This window comes from Pituophis catenifer, unplaced genomic scaffold (assembly GCF_029215685.1).
Source record: "Pituophis catenifer annectens isolate HBS135680 unplaced genomic scaffold, rPitCat1.0.hap2 SCAF_11, whole genome shotgun sequence".
Classification (NCBI taxonomy): Eukaryota; Metazoa; Chordata; class Lepidosauria; order Squamata; family Colubridae; genus Pituophis; species Pituophis catenifer.
Window position 1 is genome coordinate 15,059,193 of NW_027256891.1, and position 13,458 is coordinate 15,072,650.

Here is a 13,458-nt window from a genome sequence, read left to right on the forward strand (position 1 = left end):
TCTGACAGAGCAATCAACCAACGGAACTGAAGTTGCCTGCGGAAGTTGTGGGAGCTTCATCACTGGAGGCTTTCAAGAAGAGGCTGGACTGCCATCTGTCAGAAATGGTGTAGGGTCTCCTGCTTGGGTGTCGGCGTCAGCGGGGGGTTGGACTAGATGACCTACAGGGTCCTTTCCCACTCATGTTCATCCGTAATCCTCCTCTGCACGACACCTCCAAAACCCATCTGTTTTCAATGAGCCGAATGGCAACTGGCAGGCTGACAATACAGAGGAATGTTTGGCACAGTAATAGTCTCCATCGTTGGGGCGATTGTGCTACACTAGGCAAGAGGTGAGAAGTGGGTTTTCTGGGCAAGTTTGATGCTTGTGGGAGAGGGGAGCGGGAAGGATGGCTGCTTCTTGCATCCTTAATAGCCTCACCTGTCTGTCAGCCTTGCTCGCAACCAAAACCTCAGCTACCACTTGCTTGCTTTTCTCCTCTGGCCCAGGATGTCTCCAGTGACACAGGGCAGGGAATGTAAAGAATGTGGAAGGGAGAGGCTATTTCTGGCTGAAGCAGAGAGGGAGGGGGGAACACACACACTCTCTCTCTTTCTTTCCCTCCCTCCCTCCCTCCCTCCCTCTCTCTCTCTCTCTCTCTCTCTCTCTCTCTCTCTCTCTCTCTCTCTCTCTCTCTCTCTCTCTCTCTCTCCTGTGCCTGGGATGTAGGAACCTGTTTGATGCCCTGCAGGGTAGAAGCACCCTCCCATTTTGTCAGCCTTCCCTCCCATAACAAGGCTGGGCCCCAAGCTGAGATCGTCTGTGCGCTTTGCCCAGTGCCCTCCCTGCAGATCCGCTCACAGCGACCAAGGACGGAGGCTGCTGCATGCTTTAAAAGGTGTCTCCGCAGAAGGAAATCCACCCGTGTTGCTTCTACCGTGGTAAGCCTCCTTCGGTTCTTGCTGGGCAGGCAACAATCCTTTGGGGAAACAGGAGAAGGGAGCCCGCTTTTCCTGCAGGCTCATCCAGGGGTTCAAGGGTGCTGAACTGCTTCCCAAACAAACAAACAAAGAAACAAATAGTAACAGAGTTGGAAGGGACCTTGGCGGTCATCTAGTCCAGCCCCATAGAGACCTATGCTAGGGATTCGAACCGCTGAACTGCCGACTTTTCTGATCGACAAGCTCAGCCACTGAGCCACTTAAGCCAGGCTCCCCATGCCAGATGTGGGTAGGCTAGGTTGGGATGAAGGGGAAGGACCAAGAAATCTTGCTTTGCAATCCCCAACTCCTTTTTTCTCCCACTCACCCACTCTCCTCTACAACCAAAACAACCTACTAATGAAGTAACGGAGTTGGAAGGGACCTTGGAGGTCATTTAGTCCAACCCCCTGCTCACGCAGGAGACCTGCAATAGGGATTTGAACCGCTGACCTTTCTGATCGACAAGCTCAGCGTCTTAGCTACTGAGCCACCTAGTCAGGCTATTCAAGTAAGGAGAAGTTACACTGATTTGGTTTGACGTAAGTGAAACGAAAGGATTGATTCCCGATAAGAATATATCTATCTATGAATTGCTCTTTTCTTGACCAGTGCTGTACAGGTACTTTCTTCCATGAGTCCAAAATAGTGTTTACTGTGGAAGATAGAAGAGTTTTGGAAAAGGAAGAGTTTTCCGAAGAGTGTTTCCACGGCTCTTACACACTTATTGTACAAGTGGGCAGGGTTTAGAATCAAGTGGTGATTCCCTGGTGATTTGGAGTAAATCCACAATCTTTGCTGTTTCAAGGGGGAGCAAATCATCCGCTCAGAACTCAGAAGCCTTAAATGCTAAGGTTGGTTTGTTTTATCCCGAATCTCGATTCTCTTTGTGCATTTCAACGTTTTGTGCTAGCAACTCTGACCTGTCTCAAAAGTGCTTTTCCAAAGGCAACCGGACTTCTTTTTTGGGGGAGGTATTTTTCCCCCTTGAAAATGTTTCGCTTCTCATCCAAGAAGCTTCTACAATTTTACTTTGTTCTGTATTTAAATGCATCGGTGCAAACCTGTTTGCTCCAGATCTCCAGATACAGAGTCGTTTTCTTTTATTTTCTTCTTGCATCCAGCAATTCCTCCCCACCCCCACCAACGGACACGAGATGAGTGAAATCTTTGTCTCGGGATTCTTCTAAAAGCTGACCGATTCTCCAAAATTTATGTGCGGATTGCCCCGTTTTGCTTTGCTTTTTTGAGTGTCTGTCAGTTGGGCAGCTCTTGGTAAAATAGAGTTTCTGTGCTAAAAAATGATAAAATGTACCCCTGTAGATAGGCAGAGCTTGGCACGGTTTCCTCAGCTGGGCGTCTTCCTTCTTCTCTTTGGCAGCTTTATACTCTGCCCATGCTCCAAGAACATCTGTCAGAGGGCTGAGGAATGCAAGCTTGTTCTCAGAAACCACATGAAGAGAATGTTGGTTTTTAACGTAACCGGTGCAACAGAGATCTGTGCCAAATCTTTTATGAAACTCCTCCTTATGAAGGCATTCACTAATTTTTTTTTTTTTATTTTCCTGAATCCAACTCCTGGGCCTTTAATAACTGCACCACAAGCAGAAATTAAAGCAAAGAAAACTCCCCAAATCCTTGGTTATTACACGCTGCTGACCTTTGCGTTTTTTTCTTTTCATTCGGCTTATTTTTTTATTTTTGCAACAGCCCTGTGAGGAAGGTGAAGAGGGGAGATAGTAGTCTTTTACTTATAACTTACTCATTCAACAACTGCTTGACGTTACAATGGCACTAAATCAAGTGACTTGGGACTGGGTCTTGTATTTAGGATTATTGCAAGCATCCCCCATTAGGTCATGTGATCAGAATTCAGGAACTTGGCAAGCATCATATTTACGATGGTTGCAGAGTTCCAAGATCATGTGATCGTTGCTATTGGTAACCTTCGCAGCTGAACCCCCGACAAGCAAAGTCGACGGCGGAAACCAGATTCGTTTAATGACTGCATGGTTCAATTAACAGCCATAGTGATTCATTTAAACCAGGGCAGGGGTGAAATCTACTTACCTTCCTTACTGGTTCGGAAGTGCATGCGCTCTGCGCGCAGACCCTCTGCACATGCACAAAACCTTCTGAACATGCGCAGAGGGTAAAAAACACATTACTTCCTGGTTAAAACCAGGAAGTAATGACATGGACAGAGCCTTACGCATCATCGCTAACGGTTCTCCGAACCACCTGCCACAATCGCTACCGGATTGCCCGATCCGGTCTGAACCGGGACATTTCACCCCTGAACCAGGGGTGTCAAACTCAATTTCATTGAGGGCCACATCAGGATTGTGTTTGAACTTGGAGGACTGGAGGGTAGCATGGCCAGCTCGATGTCACATGTCAAGGCTTTGTTTTTGGCCGCGACGACCTCCTGCAGCTCTCTGCCAGCGAAAATGGAGCTTGATGCCGTGCGCGGCCTTCCTGAGCTTCGTTTTCGCTGACAGAGGGCTGCAGGAAGTCTTTGTGGCTAAAAATGGAGCCCAGGCAGGCCAAGCACCATTTTTGCTGGCAGAGGCACCGCGGGCCGGTTCTTCACTGTTTCCAGGGCAGCCCCGCGGGCCAGGTCTAAGCATCTCGCAGGCCGGATCTGGCCCACGGGCCTTGAGTTTGACACCCCTGGTTTAAATGCTGTGGCAAAAAAGTTGAAAAATTGGGCGCAACTCAGTTAAAACTGCTTTGCTTAGCAGCAGAAATTCTGCCCCAATTTTGGCGGTAAGTCAAGGACTACCTGTATCTGGGATGGTTGGAAGGTGAGAAATATGCCTGACTAGGTGGCTCAGTGGCTAAGACACTGAGCTTGTCGATCAGAAAGGTAGGCAGTTCGTCGGTTCGAATCCCTAGTACAGGTTTCCCACCTGACCTCCAAGGTCCCTTCCAACTCTATTACTGTTACTGAGTTTCTGAGCTGATTGAGGTCATAATGATGCTGTTCCTTCATCTTCTACTCTCCCCTATCTTGGTGTTCGCCAAATGTGTTAGCCGACCAACTTCTGTAATTGGCAGTCAAAGTGGACGATGGTTCATGATATCACCCGTTCTATATCATTTTTCCGTTTACAAATGCCATCGTGATGAGTGTCGTGCTTATGCCATTCACCTGTGACTTAGCTGCATGACAGTTGAGCGTTTAGGATATCAGTAGAACAAGTTCCACTTCTCTTTGTGTGTTTGAGAGGGAGTTGTGGACTTCCACAGCTTGTGCCCCACCCAATGGCTCTTGTCCATCAAGTTTACTTCGCTCCTGTTTTGGAATGGAGTAAATGTTTGCAGAAATGAGAGTCTTGCTTCCGGGATGGTTCTGAGCAGTCTTCTCAGGGACCAACTCGGGTTTTCAGCTGACCACAAATCCAATTGGATGTTGCCTGGATTTGTCAACTTGGTGATCTGTGAAGCTCTGTGAACCTTGTGAAATAAATCATCTGTCCAGGTGATTTGTAGTCATCGAGGATTGATCAGTATTCTCTAATTTCTTGACTGTTTTGACTTCTACTACACAGAGATTGGCCCAATTTTAGAGTTATTCTGTGGATGTCAGATCCCAAGTCCTCCTACCTTATTTCTTCCCAAGATGCCTTTGAATTAAAAAAGAATAATACCTTCTCCTCAAGAAGCTGGCTTTGGCTCCAATGATCTTCGAAAACTATCAACCCATCTTCAGTCTTCTGTTTCTGGAGAAGGTTGTTGAAAAGGGGCTCAGCCTGAAGCTGATCAGAACCTTGAAGGAAATAGATTGTCTAGACGAGTGATGGCTAACCTTTTTGCTGTCGCGTGCCAAAAGCGGGGGGAGTAAGGCCCCCCCATAGCCCACCCCCCCTGCACATGGGTGTGTAACTCCCCTGCGCTCTCCCCGTTTTTGGCACGTGATGGCAAAAAGGTTACCGGTGGGGCCGCAGGCCCGTTTTTTTTTTTTGAAATATTTTTTTAATTTATTTTTAAACATCTTAAACATAAAATACATCTTTTAAGGGCAAAGGTTTGGTCTGGTATTGAATAAGTACAGTTGCTCACACTTCTTTAACCAATTTGATTCCAAATTTCATCCATTTACATCTTTAAAAAGTAAATCAAATCAACAATTTTTTTTTAAATCATACATTCTAACATCTTATTCTAAACATTTAGCATTCTATTGTATCACCATAAATCTTAAATCCCAAATAAACACAGCTCCTTTTTATATACAATTTTTCATTTCCAAATAAACACCATCTTAAATTTTTTCCATTTTATCAATCAGAGTTCCATATATGTTCCTTAATCATAAGACCCATTTCATCAAATCTATGTTTTAACCTCAATTGAATTGCAATTTCCTTTATCTTATCATGAAATACACTTCTCATTTTACATAGAATCACTTCAAGATCAGTTCACATTATCACTCATTCCACGTTTCCATCCATACTTTTATCTAGTTCCCAGCCTATTTAAGTTTAATTGTTTAATTGTTTTCCAGCGTATTCTCCATTACTCCTAGATCTATTATCTTGCTGGTTCACAACTGAATTAGCTGTTTTCCAGCGTATTCTCCTCCACTCCTCTCGCTGATTACCAGCATATTCTCTGCCACTCATTTAGCTGGTTCACAGCAAACTGTTTTCCAGCATAATTTCCTCCATACCTCCTGCTCATTGCCAGCATAATCTCCTCCACTCCTAACTCTATTTGTTGCTGATTACCAGCATGCTTTCCTCCACTCCTAACTCTATTTGTTTGGCTGGTTCACAGTATTTTAATTTTAACTATTCTCCAGCATAATCTCCTCCACTCCTGACTCTATTTATTGGCAGCAGGTCCGTTTTTTGCCTTCCCCGGCTCCAGAAGCTTTCTTGGAGCCTGGGGAGGGTGAAAATGGCCTCTCCCCCCGAGGCCCTCCAGAGGCCAGAAACGGCCCGTTTCCCAACTTCCGGTAGGCCCAGAAGGCCTGAAAATCAGCTGGCCGGCATGCACATGCGCGCTGGAGCTGAGCTAGGGCAACTCTCGGGTGCTCACAGATATGGCTCTGTGTTCCATCTGTGGCATACATGCCATAAGTTTGCCATCATGGGTCTAGACCCATTTCAATCAGCTTTCAGGACTGGATTTAGTAGTGAGACAGCTTTGGTTGTGATAATTTATGACCTATGATGGAGCCAGGATAGTGATGGTATATTTGTGCTTCTTGATCTCTTAATGGCTTTAGATATCATTGACCAAGCTATCCTTCTGAATTGACTCTATGGGTTGAGGATTGAGGGAACCATTCTACAGAGGTTGGTCACACCATGTTGTGGTGTGGTCACACCATGTTGCATCTGGTGTGACCACAGCATGTTGTATCAGGGAGCTAAGAAGTTAGTCTACTTTATGGTGCCTTAAACATCTCCCTAACCTTAAGAGACTCCATGTTCTCCTACTCTCCATTCATTAACAAAGCCCACAAGGCAGTCATTCAGACATCATAAAAATAGGTGTCCAGTTAGATGTCCAACCACTACTGTGGTTCAAAAACTAAGTAGAGTTGGATCAAGTTAATAGTGAACGGAAGAGTATCAGGAAATATCAGAGCTGTAGTAGACTGAAGCAGGTGACTGTAAAAATATATTGGAAAAAGAGAATGGTGAAGTACTTCCATATTTTTGCCCAAGAAGATTTCATGGATGCATTCATGAAATCACTAGAAGTTAAGTCTGATTTAAAAGAGGTTTTACTGTCAGGCTTCTGATGGATGCCCTAATTAAATCATGAGCCTGGAGCCAAGCTTCAAAAGAAATCCAGTTATTTATTAGGAGTTTCATGTCCGCACATTCCCAAGTGAAGCCAGATCTGGCCCCACATAATTTACGGCCCTAATCATGACCCTGTTTCCCCCCCTCCCCCCAGGGTGTGTCATCAATCACATTCGCCAACGGAGCAGTTTCATGGGTTGTAGAGATCACTCCCCTTCGGCCGCTCTAAGTAACCCTGGGATGCAGCCTTGAGAGAGATAAGTCTGGAATGTGCATCTGTCTTTGGCTGCCATGCCATTCCATCAGTTTCCCATCCCCCCTTTCCTATGGCAACTCAAGAGCAGGCCAGGGATGCGTTGCGAGTTGGCATTTACCCTCACCCAGAGGTGGGTTTCAGCAGGTTCTGACCAGTTCTGGAGAACCGGTAGCAGAAACTTTGAGTAGTTCGGAGAACTGGTAGTAAAAGTTCTGACTGGCCCCACCCCCATCTATTCTCTGCTTCCCAAGTCCCAGCTGATTGGGAGGAAATGGGGATTTTACAGTATCCTTCCCCTGGAGTAGGGTGGGAATGGAGATTTTACAGTATCCTTCCCCTGCCATGCCCACCAAGCCATGCCATGCCCACAAGCCACACCCCCAGAACCAGTAGTAAGAAAATTTGAAACCGACCACTGCCCTCACCTAAATATGGCTACCCAAGCTAAGGTTGTACATGTTCTGTGAGGTCCATTTGTGGAAGAAAAACAATTAAGCATTACTCAGTACCTCATTTTATTTCAGTGAAAGTTTGTGGGGAAAGGTTATTGCTCAGTAAGAGCATCCTTATATTCAGAAGGTCCCAGGTCCAGATTGGGCTGAGAAAGGCTGTTGTCCTGGCAACTGGGAAAGTCATGGAAGTTTGCCTTTACATGGGACAACTGCGGTGAGATCATTATATGCTCAAAGATGGAAAGGTTTGACACACTAACCGGAATGGAGGAATGGTTGGTGGAGGTGATGGAACTTGCAGAGATGGCTAAATTGACTTCCTTGATTAGAGGAAAGACAATTGTGGCTTAGTGCAAACCCTTTGTAGACTTTTTTTTTTTTTTGCATGAAACAGTAAAAAGGGATTTATGATTTGTGGTTTTGATGATTAGGGGTAAAAAAAAGTTAATAGAAAAATGTGGGTCTTTTTGGTAATAATATAATAAGAGATAATTTTATAATTATACTTGATTTTCTGCAAAAAAAATTGGCAGCTTCTATTTCTTCTTCTCTCCTCTCCTCTCCTCTCCTTTCCTCTCCATTACTCTCCTTTCCACTCCTCTCCTCTCCTCTCCTCTCCACTCCTCTCCTCTCCACTCCTCTCCATTACTCTCCTCTCCACTCCACTCCTCTCCTCTCCACTCCTTTACTCTCCATTACACTCCTCTCCACTCCTCTCCTCTCCACTCCTCTCCTCTCCATTACTCTCCTCTCCTCTCCACTACTCTCCTCTCCTCTCCACTTCTCTCCTCTCCTCTCCACTCCTTTCCTCTCCTCTCCTCTCCTCTCCACTACTCTCCATTACTCTCCTCTCCACTCCTCTCCTCTCCTCTCCACTCCTCTCCTCTCCACTACTCTCCTCTCCACTTCTCTCCTCTCCACTCCTCTCCTCTCCTTTCCTCTCCTCTGTTCTTTTTATTCTGAAATTAGTCTCTGTTAGCTTTTAATGTTCCCTTTTATATATAAAGAAGGTTGCTGTCTCAAAATCTTCAGACAAATGCAGCTCAACCATTCCCAATTGTGTGCCCTCAGAACATCACACCAAAGCAACTATCACCTCCTTCGCAGCAACTGGACACAGTATCTAGAATTTTTTTTAAAAAAAAATCTGTTGTGACCATCAACAGCAAATGCAGGGGGGAATACAAGGCTTGGAAAATTGGCATACATAACATTTGAGAAAGATGAACCAGGTGGCAAACTATAAAAGATTTGTTAAATTAAGTCACAATAGCCCAGGATCTTCACCTGGCACAATGTCTGAATCCATCAAGTTGTGGTTATAAACCATCCTTTATAGTGGCATGGCCACTGTGGCTAATTATAAAAGCAGTGATGAAAGCTTCGTTTAATGTCTTGCACAAACTTAGGCGTTATCGTATACAAATCATGGGTTTTGTCTCAAAAGGCTGTTTGACCTGAGTCAGTTTGGATACATTCATTCATGTGCTATGTGTAATGTGTTTAGTCGTATTTCTCTTTGGTGTGGAGCAATTCCTGGAACCGGGAAGACAATGAGGAAGTCAATGTAATTTAAAATCATTTGCAAGTAGATTCATTGCTATATGTTGTTTCAATCTCCTCCATTAGAATAATGTAGATAGGAGAAAGAATATGGAAATAGCACGTGCAGGTCAAAGGAATGCATTACGTCAGCAAGGAGAAAAGAGAGAAAGACAGAGAGGGAGACAGAGGGAGAGAAACCAACCTACCTAACTCAGGCAATTTATTTATTTATTTGGAAAATTTATATGCCTCACTGATGTTGATTCAAGGTGCCTTCATTACAGCAATAAAACCCCAAACCTAATAAGCCCCCTCACCCAATGCAATATTTGGGCATGAGAGCAGTGCCATCACTCTCAGCTAGCGATTTGATTGAATGCCCATTTCCCCTAATATCCAACTTGAAATGATTCCTCAAATTGATTTTGCAAACTGATGTGAGCCGTCAAACGAAACAGGGTTTTGAATTGTGAGCCAAAGTATACCTGATGCTACGTTAGATTAGAGGGACGCGGTGGCTCAGTGGCTAAGACGTTGAGCTTGTTGATCGAAAGGTCGGCAGTTCAGCGGTTCAAATCCCTAGTGCCGCGTAACGGGGTGAGCTCCCGTTACTTGTCCCAGCTTCTGCCAACCTAGCAGTTCGAAAGCACATAAAAAAATGCAAGTAGAAAAAATAGGGACCACCTTTGGTGGGAAGGTAACAGTGTTCTGTGCGTCTTTGGCGTTTAGTCATGCCGGTCACATGACCACGGAGACGTCTTCGGAGAGCGCTGGCTCTTCGGCTTTGGAACGGAGATGAGCACCGCCCCCTAGAGTCAGGAACGGCTAGCACATATGTGGGAGGGGAACCTTTACCTTTACCTTATGCTAGATTGGTCCAGGGAAGTCCAAGAAAATCTATCATGAGCAAGTAGCTCTTTGACAGTCCAGGTGGAAAGAAAATCTTCCAGTTCTCCTATTGTGATCAGGAATCAGTGACCTCAAATGTTGCTCAGTTGCAACTCCAAGTAGCTTCAGCCAGGAGGACTAATGGCTGAAGTTCAGCAATATCTGGAGGTCCATATATTCCCAGGATCTATGGTAGAACCTGAATTATGAATCTTCTGATCACCTACCACGTATCTTGCAACTCTCTTTAATATGCCCGGGTGTTTATATTGCAATAAGGCATAATTTGCTTTGACCATGCCACCTGCTGAGCCTTAAGCCATGTTTTCCCATCCACCGTGGCTTGACTCAGACAAGTCACTCTGTTAAAAATCAAACAAGGCATAGCTCACCATAATATATGGACTCGAATCATGCATGATTCAATGCTTCCTTTAGTTCAACACTGCCAAGTGCAATTAATAATGGAGTCGCAAGTCTCGAGCAAGGCACTTTCTTGACTGTGCTATCCAATTCCCTTCTCTGGAATTTGAATTGAGGGTTTTGTTTATGAATACAAAGTACTGTGCAAGCTTTGGTATTAACTTATGGATATTCTGTTTGTGTGGATGTAAATGAGGGTGGAGGGATTTCTTCCTAAGGCAAAATGCAACCAGGATGATCTTATAGGCTTAATGCTTCTTCTTGTAATCCCCAACTCTCCCAACTCTTAATGTTTCCTTCTATTTCTGTAAACAGGATGGATCACCAATTCTAGAGGGGATTACTGTGCTCCTAATTACTACTTTTGTGTGGTTGTTTATGCCTGGCTGATTTAATTGGCCAAATGAGCATTTATCATATCTCTTTCACTCATTTATGCTGCTCCAGACCATCCTCTGGAGTCCATTTAAGCTCACGCCGACTGCTTCAGTGACTCCATCCAGCCACCTCGTTCTCTGCCATCCCTTTCTTCTTTTGTCCTCAATCTTTCCCAGCATTAGGCTCTTCACCAGTGAGACCTTCCTTCTCATTAGGTGGCCAAAGTATTTGAGTTTCATCTTCAGGATCTGGCCTTCTAAAGAGCAGTCAGGGTTGATCTCCTCTAGGACTGACCAATTTGATTGCCTTGCAGTCCAAGGGACTCGTGGAGTCTTCTCTAGCACCAGAGTTCAAAGGCCTCAATTCTTTGGCGTTCAGCCTTCCTTATGGTCCAACTTTCACACCTAGATATATACAAGGATGAAATGTTGTTAGAGAGGCCAGCAGCTTTGATAGCTTTTAAACACATCTAGAAGGTCAGGGTTTGTTTTCAATTCAAGTCCAATAAATAAATAAGTAATTCTGGAAGGACCTCCGATCGAAGAAAGCTGCCAAAAGTTATTGCATTACGTTCTTGATTCAATTATCTTTCCAGTGATATATAACTTTATGGTACTACTCTAAAAAAGAGTGGTGTTATTAGCTAGTTTTAGAAAATACATTTTTCCCAAAAGGTTTCCACAATTTTGGCCACTATTGTACACCAAACTAAAAAAGAGTATAGTACAGTGCAGTACAATATTTGTAGTTCATTGACTTGTAGAAACCAGGCCTCACATTAGACCAGTGGTGGGTTGCTCCCGGTTCGGATCGGTTCTATAGAACCGGTAGTAAAACCGGAGGGAGGTTCCGCCCACCCACCCTTACATCATCAAAACGCTTTTGCGCGTGCCCCCGTTGCAAACTGGTAGTAAAGGTAAGTAGAACCCACCCCTGCACTAGACCTTAGCGTATCTTATTTCTTGGCCCAAAGTATGTTATATAACACAACTGTTATGCCTTGTTAACTTGGATTTCCCTACCCTCCTTATGCTGATCTATAACCGTAATAAAGATTTGATTTGATTACTTTATTGTCAATCAATTCCTAAGATAAATCAGCCGTTAAGAGTACAGGAGCTTCTTTCTAGTAACCCAGTTACCGGAACTATAAGTGTCATGTAATCTGAAAATTATCTTATTGATATAGAAATTGAAACTGAGTAAGAAAACAAAAACAAGAAAAACCCAAGGTATATTTTCTCTTAATAAATTTTTGAATAAATTTAGAGACATTCTGATGATCCAATGGTAGACAAACTTCTTCAACCTGCTGTGCAGGTTGAGGCAGCCACCGGGCCTCCTTCCTTATTCAGTAGAAGAATCTGTTGAATAACAATTTAGAATTAATTGTAAGTAACAACAATAATTGCTCTGAGCAGTAGTGGGGTGAGGCACTTCAGGAGGTGTTAGCACAGGCAGAGAATTTACCAGTTGTAAAACAGCTACAATAGTCTTAGAAACGGAACCTTCTGTCCAGGGGTGAAATTCAGCAGGTTCTGACAGGTTCTGGAGAACCGGCAGCGGAAATTTTGAGTAGTTCGGAAAATTGGCAAATACCACCTCTGGCTGGCCCCAGAGTGGGGTGGGAATGAAGATTTTGCAATATCCTTTTTTTTTTTTTTTTTAAATTTGATTTATATGCCGCCCTTCTCCGGAGACTCAGGGCGGCTTACAATGCGTTAAGCAATAGCCTTCATTCTTTTGTATACTTTATACAAAGTCAGCTTATTGCCCCCACAAACTGGGTCCTCATTTCACCTACCTTAGAAAGGATGGAAGGCTGAGTCAACCTTGAGCCTTGGAGAGATTCGAACCAGCAGAAATTGCAGGCAGCTGTGTTAATAACAGGGTGCACTAAACCCCTGTACTATCAAGGCCCCAGGAGTGGGGAAGGAATGGGGATTTTGCAATATCCTTCCCCCAGGAGTGGGGAGGGAATGGAGATTTTGCAGTATCCTTCCCCTGCCATGCCCACCAAGGCACACCACGCCCTCCAAGCCACGCCCACAGAACCAGTAGTAAAAAAAAAAAAAGAATTTCATCACTGCTCTAAATGTTGACCTTCTTCTTGGTATTTCATAATTCTTTTAATTTCTTGGCTGCAGTCCCCATCTGCGGTGATATTTATTTATTTATTTATTTATTTATTTATTTATTTATTTATTTATTTATTTATTTATCAAATTTCTATACCGCTCTACTCCCGAAGGACTCAGGGCGGTGAACAGCCAAGATAAAATACAGATAATACAAATATTAAAAGCCCATTAGTGACTTTCCAAGCATGGTCTTTTATTTTGGCACAGAGAGGGTTGGCTGGATTGGGCGAGAAGAAAGTCATTAGTTGAAACACCTAGATTCCAAAGACTGGAATGCTGCACCTGGAGATAAGAATCTTAATTAGAAGGAAAAAATTGAATCTTTATTAATTGGGCTTGGAGGACTTTCTTACACCCACTTAAAAGGAGAAGCCGATATATGTATATAAGGGACGCGGTGGCTCAGCGGCTAAGACGCTGAGCTTGTTGATCGAAAGGTCGGCAGTTCAGCGGTTCGAATCCCTAGTGCCGCGTAACGGGGTGAGCTCCCGTGACTTGTCCCAGCTTCTGCCAACGTAGCAGTTCGAAAGCACGTAAAAAAATGCAAGTAGAAAAATAGGTACCACCTTTGGTGGGAAGGTAACAGCGTTCTGTGCGCCTTTGGCATTGAGTCATGCCAACCACATGACCACGGAGACGTCTTTGGAC

General features: G+C 44.2%; 1 protein-coding gene across 1 annotated transcript in view; it reads left to right on the top strand.

The window, feature by feature from the left end:
* Nucleotides 1-747: 747 nt before the first annotated feature.
* Nucleotides 748-13,458, top strand: part of ZNF185 (zinc finger protein 185 with LIM domain) — a 67,484-nt gene continuing 54,773 nt past the window's right edge. The window contains exon 1 of the mRNA XM_070951937.1: nt 748-923. The gene's annotated coding sequence lies outside the window, so the exon portion shown is untranslated. The remainder of the gene's footprint in view (nt 924-13,458) is intronic.